Here is a 16,598-nt window from a genome sequence, read left to right as displayed (position 1 = left end):
AGGTTTCGTTATACTTAGACGCGTATCAATCGAATTGGAGAGCACCGAGTATCATTTATCGTTACGGAAATAATGGAACTAGTTAGTGCAACCTTGCCGCTGTTCTCTTGATATCCAATTTGTGGTGGATTCGCAAATATTATCACTGAAAATCAATAGACCGCGTTTACACACACGTTGCCCACAGTGTTTGCGGTTTGTCAATCAACCCGAACCCGAACTCAACACAACTGATATCTGGTGTCAGACGCTGACAAATGCTTGATAGCTTAAACTCAGATCGAGAACTAAACTCAGATTCAGCTTGAGATCGTAAACGATAAGACCATCATAGCTGTCAGCTGTGTCGCGTAGCTTAAATTGAATTGAAATTAATCAGCGAGTGCACGATTGTAATATACCCTGGATTAGTTAAGAAGACGTCTGCAAAATGGAAAGTAGACATCTATTACATTGGGAATTTAAATGGGAGTTGGAGAAAGAAACGCTTTCAAATAATCCCGCAACATGCAAAAGCCGCCCTGTAATTGGCCATGTGTGTGCAAAGAACATCATATGTTTGCCACGGCAATAAAAATCAAAAGCATAATTTCTTGTATCAATTGAGCGGCAATAAAATGTGTGTACGAATATACTATATATTTATGTGTGTGTGTGTGTACATAGTACTACAACCAGCATGTTTATTATTATTACGCGTACGCGCGTATGTTGTGTGTGTTTCTCAGAGTATTTTGCTTTTGGTTTTTGTACATCTTTTTTATTTGCAGAAGGCAGCCACAAGGACTGTCGACTGTCGCGCTTCCTTTTTCCATTGTGCACAGCTGTGTGAGAGACAGAGGTAATTGCAGTATGCAAAGAAGCAAATGTGTGTGTGTGTGGTGTACTTGTAACGGGGGGGATTTCAATGCCAGGCCAGTGAGCAAGGCTCAGCATAAATAACAACAAATGAGACCGCATTTCGATGTTGCTCCGCTGCGTCTTTATCTCTCGTAGCTTCTGTGCTGTGGCTGGGGCTCATTTTGCGCACAGCTCGAAAGTATGCTACGAAAAAAAAACGACTGCAAATTATGCTGGTGGCACGCGACCCACAAGCGCTGCTCAAAATTCATATTGCCATTTGGTTGCGATTTTATTTCCTTTTGTTGCCGTATGCAAATGACGCCAGCTTCCCCCCGACGGTCTTATCGCTGCCACACACATGACCGAGGGAGGGTAAGAGAGGGGTGCAGCAGCAGCAGCGCAGCAACTTTTGCAAGCGTTGACAATAAATAATATTTTGCAAATCAAGTGAAGTCTTAAAAAATAAATTTTGCAAAGCGCACGATAAATGGTGGGGCGTGGCATAAGGAAAACCCAGTGCTTATCGCTCTCGCTGAGAGGATGGAAGAGGAAGAGGAATGTGTGGAGATTGTTTTGAGAGACTTGAGCAATGTGGGAATTGTGGAGCAGTCTTAAGTAATGCCAAGACGAATGCTTCCAGCTTACTGCCGCCTCAATTTGCACACTGCTTGCGTTCTCTCTCTCTCTATTTCTCTCTCTTTCGCACACTCGCGCTTGCTCACGTTTACTCCCGCTTAACCCCTTCGTCCTGGCGTGCTCTGTGCTCAAACAGACGTGCCAACTAAACCGCTTAAGCACTCAATTTGCGCGTGAAAAGGAACTTGACACCCAACACGCCACTCACCCACACATGCAAACACACACATGTGTGTGTGGCTGGCACATGTGTGAGACCGCCCACCAGCCGCGGCACATGTCAGCACTTTGTTGTGATTTCCGTTTTGCACCCTCCTCCATCTCCATTCGACACCTCCTGTCACCCCGTTCGTTTATTGATATTGTTCACATAATGGCATTTAGCATACGCTTCGGAGTACTCTCTTTTTTTTCGTATATATGTTTTTGTATAACCCTTGATAACCACACATGTATTTATTTGTGACTTCCTGTGTCAAATTAGGGTTAAATGCTATCCTGTCCCAACTCCCTGTAATAATTCTTGCCCCAGCTCTTGTTTTTTTTTTTTTTTGGTTTTTCTTAGCTAATTTGATTGCGTTGATTTTCAGTGCGTGAACGTTTTATGTAGAGCCTTAATGCCTGTTTTTGCTTGGCTGCTTTGCCTACCTTAAGTAGGTCTTAAGTCTTCATTTGTCTATGCGCGCTCTGGCAGCATTTGGGACATAGTCGAATTAGAGCGACGCTTAATATGCCGACCGCATGAAAAACCCACAATTTTGCCGGCCAATTTTGCTGTCAATTTAAGTTGTAATTAACAGCCGACTCGAGTCGAGTCTGCTCCAAAAATAGTGAGAAAAAAAAAAGAAATGAGTATAAGCTGTGTGGCCATGTAGCATGTGGCATGCAACTCACGTGCGCTCATTACGCATTTGATAAATTTAGCATGAAGCTGATGGTCGGACAAGGGGGCAGACAAGGTGCGTCCGACCTAATCACCCAAACCTCCAAGGTGGTAGAGACAGACAAAGATGGAGTAGGAAGAAAATGCCGCAAATTGGAGTGAGCTATAGCAAATGTCAAAACAGACAATGCAGCGATTACTCTCGACTCTCGACTCCCGACTTTCGACTCGACTCGACTCGGTCTCTACCTGACTGCGGGACTATTCATATTCGGCACATAATTAATCAAAAAAGCCGTGTAGTTTTATTCGACACAATACCCGGCGACGTTAGCTCGGGATTTGGGCCATTAAAATGTGGCATTGGGCGTGCATAATGAGCCAGCGAGGACGAGAAGTTCAAAAAGGATTATGCCATGGCATTGGAAATTGTGCTCGTAATGTGGCCGCTGCGGGTCGCTGGCTTTCCATTTGTTTTGTTTAGCTATCCTCCATCCTCCCTTCTCCACCTCCCATTTCTCATTCCATTCATGACCGTTTTTAATTCCAATGCTTTTCATTTCTGATTTCTTTTTCGCAGCATTTTTACGCTTCTTATGGCGGCACTTGCCGAAAGCCGCTCGGAAAAATAAGCTTAGGAGCGCAAAACAAACCGCTTGAACCTTTTGTCCATTGTGGTTGTATTTATTCTCTCGTTTTTCCCTTTATTTTCCCTAGTTTTTTTCTCTTCTGTTCTATTCTGTTCCTTTTCGATTTTAATTCTTATTTTTTACGCGAGCACTCGGCATTCGTATTCCGCTCAATTAGAGACGTGCTCTGGGCGTCTCCATAGCGCATGAACCGACTCTGGATCATTTTGATTGCCATTCTCCATTACACGTATTTCCGAAACTCTGTGAAATCTCGCCCCTTTCACTCCTTGGGATAGGGCTTAGGCATTTTTATTCTGATTGTTTGGTCGCCATCCGCTGTAAGTATTCTTGTCCATGCCCACTTAAGCATTCTAAGCTCACAGCTTAATCCATCCAGAGGGTTGACCTTTCCTGCAACAAACATCAACTCATCCCTGGTATATCGCACGTTTTTTGGATTGTTTCCCATTGTAAATATCTTGTTTTCTTTTCGGATGAAATTTCAGTATTATATTTCATATTTTCTTGTGTACATATTTAATTATCAAATTTATAGCTGAATTTCAAGTTATTATTATGAGTGTTTGGTTTTCCATTGATTTTCGAAATTCTTTAAAGAAAACTTTACAATAATGAAATGTTGATTTAAGCTATTGTTCTGGTAAGAATTGTATTGTAAGTTTATTATTAATTTTGCTAGAGCATTTTTAATTTATTCTCTTTGTTTGGTTCTATAAATAATACACATTTATTTATTTATTAATTTATAATACTAGAAACTATTATTTTATTTAGTAAATATGTTAAGAACAGTCTTCTATTAATGTATATTATTGAAAAGTTACTATACTCTAGCTATGGCTCTAGTTCCTATTATTATTTTAAGCATGTTATTTGTTAGATTCATTTAATCTATAGTGCGTATTACATTATTATCTCTATATTTTCCTAAACGAATTAGTTCTTCTTATTGTTAGCTATCCTTATAATTAGTTTTCTTTAAATCTTCCTTATCGTTCCCTAAATGAATTAGTTATGCAATTGAGCTGGACAAAAACTCTGGTTAAAAAATAATATTCATGACAGTGTTGAGTTATGTGGCAAAGTCTGTGTCCATATTTCATATCTGCATAAGCAGCTAATTTAAAAAGCAATTTCAAAAACTTAATTTTTCAACGATTATGTTTGTAAACAGCGTCGAGAGCTAGTGGTGTCCATGTTGCCCACACCAGCAGCAGGAGTCGAAGAATCCTGAGAAGCCTCAGAAGCAGGAGTAGAAGGACCCAAAGACAGTCGAATCGGTGAGCTTTTTATCATGGGCAAACACAGTAGCAGTCGTTGTCTAACCCTCCCCCAACTTTTGCTCTTGCCACCCCCAACCACAAAGTAAATGGCCTCAAATATGAATTTATTTTCTTTACTTTTCATCTCATTTTTTGCCTCGGATGTGCGTTGTTCTTCTGGTTGTTGTTGTTGTTGCTGCTGCTGTTTTTTTGCTGTTTAAAAAGCATTTAAGTCCCTGTAAAGTGACCCTTTTAATTTTTCTTGCGCTTCGTCGCATTGTTGCCTCTTAACGCACATCCACATCCACATCCTCGTCCACCCATCTTTGCGCCCAAGGACTTGCAGATCTGCCCGGGATTGCGACGTTTCCGGCATGTCTTCTATGTTCCCATCCCCCTGGCTTGCCTTTTGTAATTTAATATATTCATGCGGCGCATTTTTTGCGGTTTGACACGCTTGTTCTGTTGTGATTTCGATATCATCTGGGGAGTGTCATTGCGCATTACCCAAACCCCTGACAAGTTCTTCATATTCTGTGCACTCAAGTCGATAGTGAGACATCAAATTTAACATTTACAATATATTGAACAGATATAATTTAAGCTCACTCGACTGGAGTATTCTATATAAATTGATACTTAGATATTAGCTGAGCAAAATCTAAGACCAACCAAAGAGTCAAAGAAAGACAAGAGGAGATCAGAAGCTGCAGACAAAAGGTCTCTGATAAGCATTTACTCAACACAATAGCACTGTACAAAAAGCTCTTTGCTATAGATGTGGGTAATCTTATTAGAAAAGTCGCAAGCACTTTAATTATTTTCAACTATTTATAGGAAAACATAACGCAAAGTGACTTTCAAATTAACAAAAGTCTTTCGACTTTTTGCCAAGCCGAACACTAATATTAACAGCGCTTACAAATAAATTATTATTGCTGAGTTGAATAAATCAACTATTGAGCTCTCAAATTAAATTAGTTGGAAAATTACAAGTTGTAAGTTGCTGTGCAATTTCTAGGAGAGCTTGACTTAGAGCCAAGTCCAGCCAAAATGCGAAAGTATAAAAGCATATATAAAGTTCCTTCTGATTTTGTTGTAGGACGAAGCCGTCGCGGACTAGAGACGCCAACTGTGGCAGGGACTTAACGTCGATGGTTGTCCCGTCACGGCAAAAAGTGGCAAATGAATTCAATGGCTTCGGTTTGGTTTGGTGCTATCCTTCCGGTTGAGAGAGCTCCTCCATGTTTTTGTGCCGAAATCGCTGAAGGCATTAAACGTTTTCTAATTAAGTGCGCCACGGCTCTCCGGCTCTCCGGCTCTCCTCGTTTTGTCCTTATTGTCGTGGACATTTTATTATTTTTACGCTGCGAGTCGAACAACACAAGGATAATTATTGTTTTTTCGACTTGGTTTTTGGCCAAAGATTTTATGCGCGCTCTCGATGTCCGTGCCCAGCGATGCGCTTCTTTTTGCTACGACGTCTGCTTTGGGGATTCGACGAGCTGCATTAAAAGGGGTAGCAGGATATTAAGTTATGCCACGGAACTGAGATTTCCGGGCAGTGCGGGGGCAAGATGCCCACGCTCGCTCCCAAGCGGGCTTATTGGATTAGAATGTGCCGCTGTCTATTAATTCGAACTTTTAATGGGCGGCTTTTGCCCAACTGTGGCTTCCCTGAATTTTCTTTATTTATTTTCGTTTTTTTTTTCTTCTCGAAAAAAAACGCTTTGTGCACCGATTTGCTTCATTATACACAAAAAAAAAAATTGTAATGTAAAAGACGCGATTATCGTTGTTCTGCTTCCTATTTATAATGCTCTGTCCAAGTTGAGGTTCGTCCGCTCATTTCTTTTTCTTTGGAATTACAACGTGGACAGTTATTGAATATTCCGTTTTGTGTTTGTTTAATTATGAACTTTTTCTTTGACAAATACCGTGATTTTTTCTTCGGTTCTTGCTCATTTTAATCTGCCTTTTAATTTCTCTGCAAGTTTTCTTTGATGTATAAACTTTTATATTTATTTCCACGGTGTTTACCAATTTGCACAGAGAAAAAATACTGTGGAAGAGCTTACATTTTTAATTAGCATTTTGTTTGCTCTTCGACGCAATTGATAAACATTTTTTTAACGAAATTATTTAAGCGTATTTGGCTTAGAAATATATGGTCTCGATATCTTTCGGAGATTAAATATACGAATACAGCTTCTTTTGTTGTAGCTCCTTTCTAAAACCCTGAAAAGTAGGCTACATATTTTAAGGGAAAGAATGATTCAAGGAAAAGTGAACAACAATATTAATTTAGTCAAAACGATTGTATTTAAGTAAAGAGAATGTATGTTATTATATTTATGTGTTTTACTTATTAAAATTAAACAACTTTGCACTTGAATTCAACAGTCTACTAGATAATATTTTTAATTTACTTGCAAATATTTTCAGAGCTTCTTCAAGCCATTGACAAATTCTGGTGGCAATCCATTCACTTTCAATTCCGTTTGTCGCAGCAACAATTGTAATAATTTGCTTTCAAATGAATTCACCGTGATCTATGCACTAAACTAATTTCAATTGGGACCCAAGCAGGCGTGAAATAAACAAGAAATCACTTAATACCAACAATTACATAACCAATTAGGACTTTTGGCTTTATGAGAGAGAAGGAATCGCCAAGGCGGTGTGCTTAATTTTTTGGCATCACAGCATCCGCACAGGACATGGAACATGGAAGCTGTGTCATTGTGCTCATAAAAACCGAAAGAGAAAAGTTTTCAACAGACTGAGGGGGATGTAAGAGTGATAGGGGGGACGGACATATCAAGTCGATTACGTTTATGGAATATATAAACGAATGTAGTAAATGCTTCAAATGTTGCTTCGAGTGTTCCAGGACTAAGCTGGACAACGGAATATACAAAGTCATCTTGAAAGAGAGACGGGAGAGCACAAAAGGTTGCCAATTTGCTGACTTGTTTCGCAGTTGGCAGTTGATACTTGATATGCTCAGATGGGGATAAGGATGCTGCAGCTGCTGGTGTCCAGCGACTGGACACAGAAGAGCAGCTCATTGCTGTTCCCGTTGTTGTTGTTGTTGTTCCTGTTGCTGTGTAGACGTAAGTTTGATAAGCTACTTGAGCAAAAGCAATTGCAGAGGGACAACGCAACGCTGAATTTCGCAGATTTTTGCCATTCGTTTTTTCATTCAATCGGTCAAAGCACATGCTTAAAATATTTATAAAAATATGAAAAGCCTGCTTGTCGCACACACTCCCACACTCCCCCCCCCCCCCCACACACACACACACACTTAAGCTGATGTTGTCAAAAGGGTCCTAAGCTTAACTAGGCGTATGCGTAATATAACCGAGTAGCTACACTTGCATGTGTAGCACAGAGACAGAGATAAAGTCACCACAATGATAAATCATCTCTATAATATTTATAAAAAAAAGGCAACTTACCAGCATCACACAGAGCTTGTGTAGTGTATATATAATCGAATTTTTATTGATACAAGCGGCTTACGTTGAAAGGATGCCGCTTTTGCTCAGACAAGGGAAGAGAACAAGCGGCAGCATAAATAAGTACAAAATACTCGGGTAAGTTGCAGCTGAACGAATAAAAAATACATACACTAATAAGCAATTTTATCAATTGGTCAAGCACAGCGACTTCTTGGTTCCTTTTTTGGAAGGAGGGTTTTCTTCTTCGCGTGTAGTATTTCCTTATCAGGCTTAAATTTGACCAGTCGACTCTTGTCTTGGAGGTAAGACTTTTGAATCACCCAATGAATATGTTAGTTTCAACAAATCGATAGTTTCGTAATTGACGTAAGCTCATTTTTTAAGGACTTGAGTGCTGCTGTTCAGCTCGGTTTGGTTCGGTTCGGTTTGAAAAAGGGCTGCTTTAGTTGTGGCCACGCCCAGAGCGCAAAGAGTTCAAGTCCAGCATTGAGCTTACTCAAGACATTTGGCTTTTAATAAAATTCCACAATGGAGAAGCGAGCACTTCAAACTGTTTGTAACTCAATTAGAACAAAGGCAACGTCAGCTGCCAGCTTGCCATCTAAGCGAGAATGCTCAAGAGTCAGACTCAGAGAGAGCCTTAGAGCCAATAAAGAAGGCAAAAATTGTTGATAATTCGTTTTCCATACTCTAGCACACAAAAAGGGTCTATGGGAAATTCTAAAAGGGTTAAGTGTAGCTCGTTTTATTTATTGCAAAGTGTATCGTCAGTTCGTTATATAAACAGTAATGCTTTCTTATTGTTTAGTATAACTTTGACGTCGCTGCTGACAAGGCGGCGACGCTGAGCTGATGATGATGATGTTGCTCGCGCAACCCTTTCGTTATATGTATGTGTGTGTTTGGGTGCGTATGATGGCAGCGCCAGTATCTTGATAAGATTAATCAAATTTTCATAAAATGCTCTGTGGCACAAAAGCATAAAGTAGCAGAAAATATGCTTGGCGTGTAAAAAGGATTTATGCGTAATTATATAGGAATAGCGTAAAGGAGCGCCTTCCTTCTTCTTACTCTTCTTAAAGTTGCTGGTGCAAATATAAGTCGCAAATCAAAAGAGTTGACGTTGACAGCAGCGCTAAGAAGTCCCATCATTTGGAAGAGCTGCCTTTGAAAGGGTTATGGTTATATGATTACGGCTTTTAGTTTGCCCCCTGCGAATGACTTCTTTTGTGTTGCATACTTTTAGGCTGCGGCATTAATTAGCGAGCAGCGAGCATATATTTTGCTTTCTTGGAATTCACTTCGCTCTCCATACGCATACAGAGAAGATATATCGATATGTAAACGAAGTTGGGTAAGCACACAAATTAAAACCGCAAAATAAGTCTTGAGGTAACGCTGTGTATATATTTTCCTCCAACTTGTAGTTGTAGTTGTAGTTTTCTCTGTAAAGTGGCAGTCATTGAGTATTTGCATTAAAAATGAGAGACGTCTGAAAGCTGCTTACAGTGGAACCCAATTGCTTTCAAATTGAAATGAAAATAACACCGAAAAATTGCGGACTTCAGTTTTGCAATTCAAATTGTGAGACGCTTAAACTATTGGGCATAACAAAGATTTGCTTCTTTCACTCTTCCACAATCTCAGTTAATAAATAACTGCGCAAATGTTTATTTGCCATTTATGTTGATTTAGTTAGTTACTTTCCACTGTGTTTATCATTCGACGCAAGGACCAACAGATTTTGCCAACAAATATAAAATGTAAAACTAAATTTGCACATTACCTGGAGAACATGTGCCATCCCCACCGCAACACCAACAGCAAAAGCAAAAGGAACAGCAACAACAACAAAAATGAAACCCAACAAAACTTGCGAATGCTGAAAAGCAACGGAAACATTTTGGGTTTTACCCAAGTCGGCGGCTAAGGAATAGAAACATTTACTCTCACATCTGTAGTGCAGACACACCTGAAAGCAGAAGCTATTAGCTGGCAACAGCAGCAGCAGAAGTGGAAAGAAATAAGGACTTAGCAATCTTGACAACTACTTTCCGCTTGACAAGCAATTTCCACATAGATAAATTGAAGCAAAGCTGCACAAAAAAGAGTGGCGAAAAAATCAAAAATCGTTAGGGAAGCTAAGAAAGAGATGCGCGAGAAAGCACAAAAAAAAGTAAATTAGATACCAAATAATTGCTTGGCAGCTGCACTATGCTGCGTATACGTAATGTGCACGTATGAATGAAAAAGTGTTCGTCTCCTCATAATGATAGCTGACTGGCTGTCTACAACTGAGTGTGGGTGAGTGTGTGTGTAACACTGGCTGACAGCAGCGGAGGCGGATGGATGGGAGCGAGTAAAACATCAACAACTGTCGGCAAAAAACCCAAACTATGGGCGACGACATGAAACGGAAACTTACTTGAAGCCGGCACGAAATGCATTCTCAGTCAGCTCTACTCTACAGCACTTAAAAGGCGGTTGGAAGCAAAAGTAGCAAGCAGATAGTTAAGTCGATATCGCAGCAGCAGTTTCCGTCCGAAAGCAGGAATTTACTTGACATTTTCATTAGTGCGGCACAGCCGCAAACACTTTGCCAGCCCAACCCAGGCAGCCAGAGAGAAGTAGCTGGAAGTTGGGTTGGTGTCGCTCTTTGGCAGAGACATAGACAGACGCGATGTTTGCGGTTTGATGCAGAAATAAAAATAGCAAAGAGAGTGCGGATAGGGGAGTGTCATAGTCGTAAGCAACCCGTCTTCCTGCCACACACACACACACACACTCCCGCACACACTCGTATAAACCCATTTGAAATGGCTTATTATTGGGGTTTGTGCTGTACGAAAACATAGCGTCGTTCCACGTCGACAGTTGAGTTGTCACTGTGGACGTTGTCATCACCCACCCCCGCTCTCATCCCTCATCCCCGACTCCAAGTGAGGAGCTCACATCTTGATTTCGCACTGGGCTCGACGCCCAGCGCCCTGTGCTCTATGTTCTATGCTCGATGCTTTGTGCCTCAGCTTCAGGTCCTGGTCTTGGTCCTTGCGGCGAGGCCATCGCTCTGCCTAATGTTGTGGGAAATTGCATTAATTATTCTATTAGCAGCGTAATTCGTTCTTAATTGCATGATAAACTTTATTGCCTTTTAGGAGGATTGAGGACAACCCCCACCCAAGCAGATACCAACATTGCGTCTAAGGCGTGTGCTTCAGATATGCGACTTCGCCTTCCTCCACTCCACTCACTCTCCATCACAAATATGAGAATAAGTAGTCGTTTGAATTCCAGCATAAGCACACATTTATTTCAGTTAAGTGGACATCTTAGTTGAAGTAAATGACTTAAGATTGCAGTCCAGTTCCTGCTCGCTCTCAGATATGACACTACGTTTAATTGCGTGAGGGAATTCACACGATTAGTGTGCGCTTTATGTTGGGCTTGTAGGAGAAACTGATTTATTTCAGAATTGGGGGATTAATTAATAAGTGATTGAGCTCTTACTAGAATAATAGTAATATATTTTAAATGACAAATTGTGTTGTATGTAAAGTTAACGATAATGCATACGAATTTATTTTAACTGACTTCCAGAATGAGAGGAATATTATTTGATTGGGAATTTTTATTGCTTTGCATATACCAAAAAAAAGAGATTTTGTTTCAAATTTTCGAATCGCGGTACATACAATAGTGACTAAAGTATTTGGATAAGATAAAAATTGTATAACTTATTTAAGAAATACTTTTGTATGACAAAAAACGCCTTCATACTGCAATAGAATCATAGCTGATTTGGATGATAATTTGGTATGTTTAGTACGCTAGTTGTAGTTCTATATTATTATAGAAAATATAGTATTCGGTATGTCTTAGTATTTTTGCGGTATGTTAATTTGGTATATTTTAAGAATAACATCGCACTGTTCTGTTCTTACTCAAAATGGATACCCGGTATCTCATAGTGGAGCACACTCGATTGCACTTTTCTTAATTTTTAGGTTATACTAATAAATAGTACAATACTTTTAATTCAAACATGTTAGCTTCTAATGCTCGTTTTCAGTATTTACTTTATTAATTATCCATTTATTATTTGTAAACATTATGTATTTTCTTTAATTTTCATGTGAAATATTTTGTGTTATTTCACATTATTTAGAATTCTTGTTGTTTGCAGAAAATGTGAGCTTACATGATGCGTATACTTATTTTCTTTAGTCTAATTTAATTATTAAGTTCAGGACATTTCTGCCTTTTTTTTTCCAAAAGTAAATTTTACATGTTCTTCCGCCATTAAAATTCTTACTTTAAAATCTATAGTCACCATTTAAGTTCCTATTATAAATAGTAACTACAGAAGGTATATATATTACATAATTCTTGTTTATATATTTAATTTAGTAAGTGGTTATACTAGACATAGTTGTAGCTGGCTGAAGTATTTGTCTCAGAGTTCTATTGTGGAAATTCCAATCGATACACATAAATATTTCCAATATTTAAGGTATATTATATTTGTAAAATCTTTATTGTAGTTCATAATTTAGTTTTCCACTTCCCATTTAGCTATTTGTCATTTAGCATGTGTACTTTCCTTCGAAAAGCAACCGGAATAAACAAACTGAGGGCACTTATCACTCGTTTAACTCATGAGTGCAAATGAGAAGTAAGTGCAATTGGTTGCATATTGTTTTCAGCTACTTAAATAATGTGTGACTGTCTTTGTCTGTTTTCTACCCTTTAACTATTTGCTTGTCTTTATTGATTAGCTGCGATTTTGAGTAATAAACAATCCGTTCGACAATCAAATGGAAGGTGTCGTGTTGTTTGCACTGAATTGTGTTGAGTTCAGTTCAGTTGAGACTTGAAGTACTTGAGAGAGGGAGAAGGAGAGTCAATGGGAATGAATATAGCCGTGACTTGCCATTATCTAAGCGAAATCCAATTAAGCTTTATCGCCTCAAATTAATCAAAAAAAAACTCACGCAACAACAGCTGAACACAATAGCTGAGCAAATAGAATCGAACCTAAGTCAATATTAATCAAATCGCAGTCGCCTTAAGTTTGAACGCCGCCTGCTAACTTATCGTCACATCGAGAGAGTGAAACAGAGCGACAGAGAGTGAGAGAGAGGGGGAGAACGTTGCTGTCATTAGCGTGATTGAGGTGACTCCGAGAGATAGAGATAATAGATAATACTCGTAGATAAAGATAAGCATAAGCGCTCTTCAGTTCAGTTTTTCAAAGTGATTCAATGAAATTGTTTATTCATAGATTCTTATCACAATTTCTTTTGATTTCAAACGTTTCCCCCCTCTATATATGAATGCATATTTTTCGATTTCTGAATTTTTGTTTGACTTTTTGCGGCTGCCTGCTCTGTTTGCTAAGTCCACAGCAGTTGTCAGCCCTAGTCCTGGACTGCGTCTGGTCATCCCGTTTGAATTTCACTACGCTGACCAATATTTGCATTGCGGCTGTTTTCCACATTTTGATACGCGACATCGTTGCCGTTGTCCTACCTTCCGCACCTGTCATCCGTTTCCACATTTCATGCAATTAATTTAATTATGCGGTCGCTTCAAACTACTGTTGAGTGGGTGGCCCACGTCCGTTGGTCACTGAGTGTGAGGAGCTCCTGCTCCTGCTCCTGTCCATATCCTCATTAGCTTTCGTTGCTGTTGTTGGCTGCAAACTTGTTCCTTCTTTTGTAGTGCGGCACTAAATGCGATGCTTTTAGCCATAAATGAAAATGCGAAAATTGTGTTGGCCATCCTCTTTCAGAGTTCAGAGTTCTATCTTAATTAGATATACTATATATATTTATGCCCTGCACATACGTTTAAATTGTGTAGTTTGCATTACATGTATGTAAATGGGTTAATTTAATGTGTTATATAGGTGAACAAATTATTTAGCTGCTAATTATTAGCTGAAGTCTAGAAATTTCAAGGTATATTAGAGCAGAGAGTATTTTGTGAAGATATCTTACATAAATTTCAAAATTGTTCGTGCTTATCTTTAAAAATATAATATTTAATTTAATATAATATTTAATTTAAATGTGGGCAGTTATTTATAATTTTGATATACAGAATGTCAGACTCAATTTTTTGATCTGTGCAGCTATCGCATATATTATTCTGATTTTGGCATAATTATCTGTGTTATCTTTTTAAATAAGTAACATATTGAACCCTATTTTTAAACCTAACGCAAAAGGAGACAGTTTTCAACGATTTTAGGGCGTTGTCTTACTTATTATATTGACGTAAATATCATGTGGTTTGGAAATTTTCAAGGTAATCAAATAATGAGAAAGTTTCTTGACATATTTTCTCAAATTATATCCTATAAATACTATTTTCTATACTATACTATTTTCTTTTAAATGATTATTATTTATTTTTATTGATTACTGCAAATTAGCAGTTAACTTCCTTTGATAAAAATATATAATATTCTGTTCTTCACATTGTTTATCTTTAATTTCCTTAAGTAGAATACCTCTGACTGAAACTGCACTCATTATTTTGTGTAAACTTCATAGTCATTTGTGAAATATAAATATTTTGTTCAACGTTACTGAAAGTTAAAAAAAAAAGTTTGCAATGATTTAAAAATGCTTGCTTTAAATTTCACTTATTTTTTTTTAGCAACACATTTGTTGATTAAAATAAATGAAATTAATGCAATTTAAAGTCGAAGCACCATGGAAATGAGTAAATAGATTTCGAAAAGCACAAAAAAACATTGACAAACAGCAAACGTTGCTCTTGTCCCTCGGGGACAGAGACAGAGACAACATAGACAGCGACATCGACATCAACGACGACCCCGAACTCAATGGTAATGCAAACAAAGTCAAGTGGTGCCAGAGCTATGACCATTGGCAACTCAAGTGGGGGAGTTATGAGCAGATCATCGGCGGGAGTGAAAATTCAAAGTTTTCAGCCAAATATGTGACTGATGAAGAACCAAAGATATGTGGTATCTGTTTTAATTAGGGATTTGTCAAACAAAAACAGCAAACACTGAACAACCTTTCACATCTCAATCCGCATCCTTGTTACCAACGCCAATTGTATTCGCTGTGATCGCGATAAGCAAACACGCCTGTCAACATTCCACGGCGGCATGACCAAAAGACTACGGCGGAAAGGGAGAAGGAGAATGAGAATGAGAAAGAGAGAGAAAGTAGCTGGGCGCATCTTCAGCTTGGGTTCACCTGACATCGTCAACGACATCGTCAGCGACTTCGACAGCGACATCGACATCGATTTTCATATTTTCATTGTCAAAACTGCTTGGGCGAGAGAGAGAGAGCTGTGAAGCCTGAAAGTCAAGCACTTTGCTTTTTTATCTGTTATCACTGAAAATTGTTACAAATCGATACGGCGTATCGCGTATCTCGTACCTGGTATCTGGTATCTTGTTGCACGGCGTGTTTTTTCACGGTTGCCAATGCGCGTTTGAAGATGCCGTGACGCGTGGTGGTCGGGGGATGGGAATTGTGCTTGATTTTTATTTTTTTTCTTCTTTTTCAAAATTGTCAACTCTTGGTTAGCTGTGAATTGGAGTGGGAGATTGGGGGGTGGCTGTGGCATCAGTGCGGCGACAATCAGTGCCACATCCGAGACATAGATACTGAGATACAAGCCAGTCGAGCTTGGAATTTATCTATTGATTTGTTGAGTGTTTCTTGCATTCAGTTCAGTTCAGTTCGGTTCGGTTCGCCTCGCATTTGCTTTTCTGTTGCTTTGTTGGGGCATCAGTATCAGTATCAGTTAAATCAATTAAGGCTTTCAAGTGGAACTTTTTGCCGATCGCCGTGTGCTACAAACATATGTACATTGCTTACCAATGTATTCGACTGACTATATATGTTAGAGCTATCGGTATCGGTTCGGTATCGGTATCATCATCATATATGCGGCTCTCTCTGTGTGTACTTGGCCCATGTTCTTTAGTCGCTTTCAATTATTTCAAGTGGTAAATGTGGTTATTCCATTTAATCAGGGGTGGGGCACAACAAACCACCACAGCACAGCACAGCACAGTCAGCCAAACATTGTCAGCTAATGTGTCATTTTTTCTTTCCAACAACTAATTGAAGTGCGTCTCCCGGCTCAAGGTCTTCGACAGCTGACTGACTGAAGCTCGGGAAATTGAAATTCAAAAACTAAAATATTTCATCTTTACTTCGCTAGCATTGTATATATAAATATTTAAATTTACAAACTATTTGACATCTGAAATTTGTTTGTAGTTTATTTATAATTTAGATCTGATAATACTCTAGATAAATCCAAGCAACTGAAAAGATGTTACATATAATGGCAGGGTTCATTGGATAACTGCTATTTCTGTTAATTTGATATTAATTATACAATTTACTTATTGTTAAAATAGACAAAAAAAAGAGAGACAAAAATATACTATGATATTGACAATAAATGAAAGTTTCAAAAAGAGAAACAAAATGATAAAATATTTCAAATTTTATATTGCAAATTTTTCAATACATATTTTCATGAGATTTGTTTTCTAAGAATTTTTTTATATCTTTTAAAAAGTTAAATTCTCAAAGAAAACTTAAAATACAGCATATGTTTGCGTTAAATATGTTTTAAGTTTTTTTTTTAGTATCAGGATTTTTGTTGATTTTATTTTTAAAAAGTTAAATTCTTAAATTTAATAATGTAGAGTGTATAGCTCTGAATAATATAATATTGAACTTATTATATGATTAATATTTATATGATAAATTAAAATGTTAAGCCTAAAAACTTTTCTTAAATTATATTTTTTCATTTCATATCATAAAGATAGCAATAATTTGTGAAA

At 38.2% G+C, this 16,598-nt stretch overlaps 2 long non-coding RNA genes across 2 annotated transcripts; one reads left to right on the top strand and one right to left on the bottom strand.

Annotated features, from left to right (window-relative positions):
* Positions 1–293: 293 nt before the first annotated feature.
* LOC132792592 (uncharacterized) lies at positions 294–7,051 on the top strand. The gene is made up of 3 exons (XR_009633028.1): positions 294–619; positions 771–841; positions 6,723–7,051. It is a non-coding gene; the product is annotated as an uncharacterized LOC132792592 (long non-coding RNA).
* Positions 7,052–14,763: 7,712 nt separating this feature from the next.
* Positions 14,764–15,849, bottom strand: LOC132792348 (uncharacterized). The gene is made up of 3 exons (XR_009632993.1): positions 15,169–15,849; positions 14,980–15,086; positions 14,764–14,900 (listed from the first exon to the last, which is right to left on the bottom strand). It is a non-coding gene; the product is annotated as an uncharacterized LOC132792348 (long non-coding RNA).
* Between the last annotated feature and the right edge of the window lie 749 nt (positions 15,850–16,598).

The sequence above is a fragment of the Drosophila nasuta genome, chromosome 3, assembly GCF_023558535.2.
Source record: "Drosophila nasuta strain 15112-1781.00 chromosome 3, ASM2355853v1, whole genome shotgun sequence".
Taxonomy (NCBI): Eukaryota; Metazoa; Arthropoda; class Insecta; order Diptera; family Drosophilidae; genus Drosophila; species Drosophila nasuta.
The sequence above is the reverse complement of the archived record's forward strand: the minus strand, read 5'-3'. Positions and strand labels throughout refer to the sequence as shown.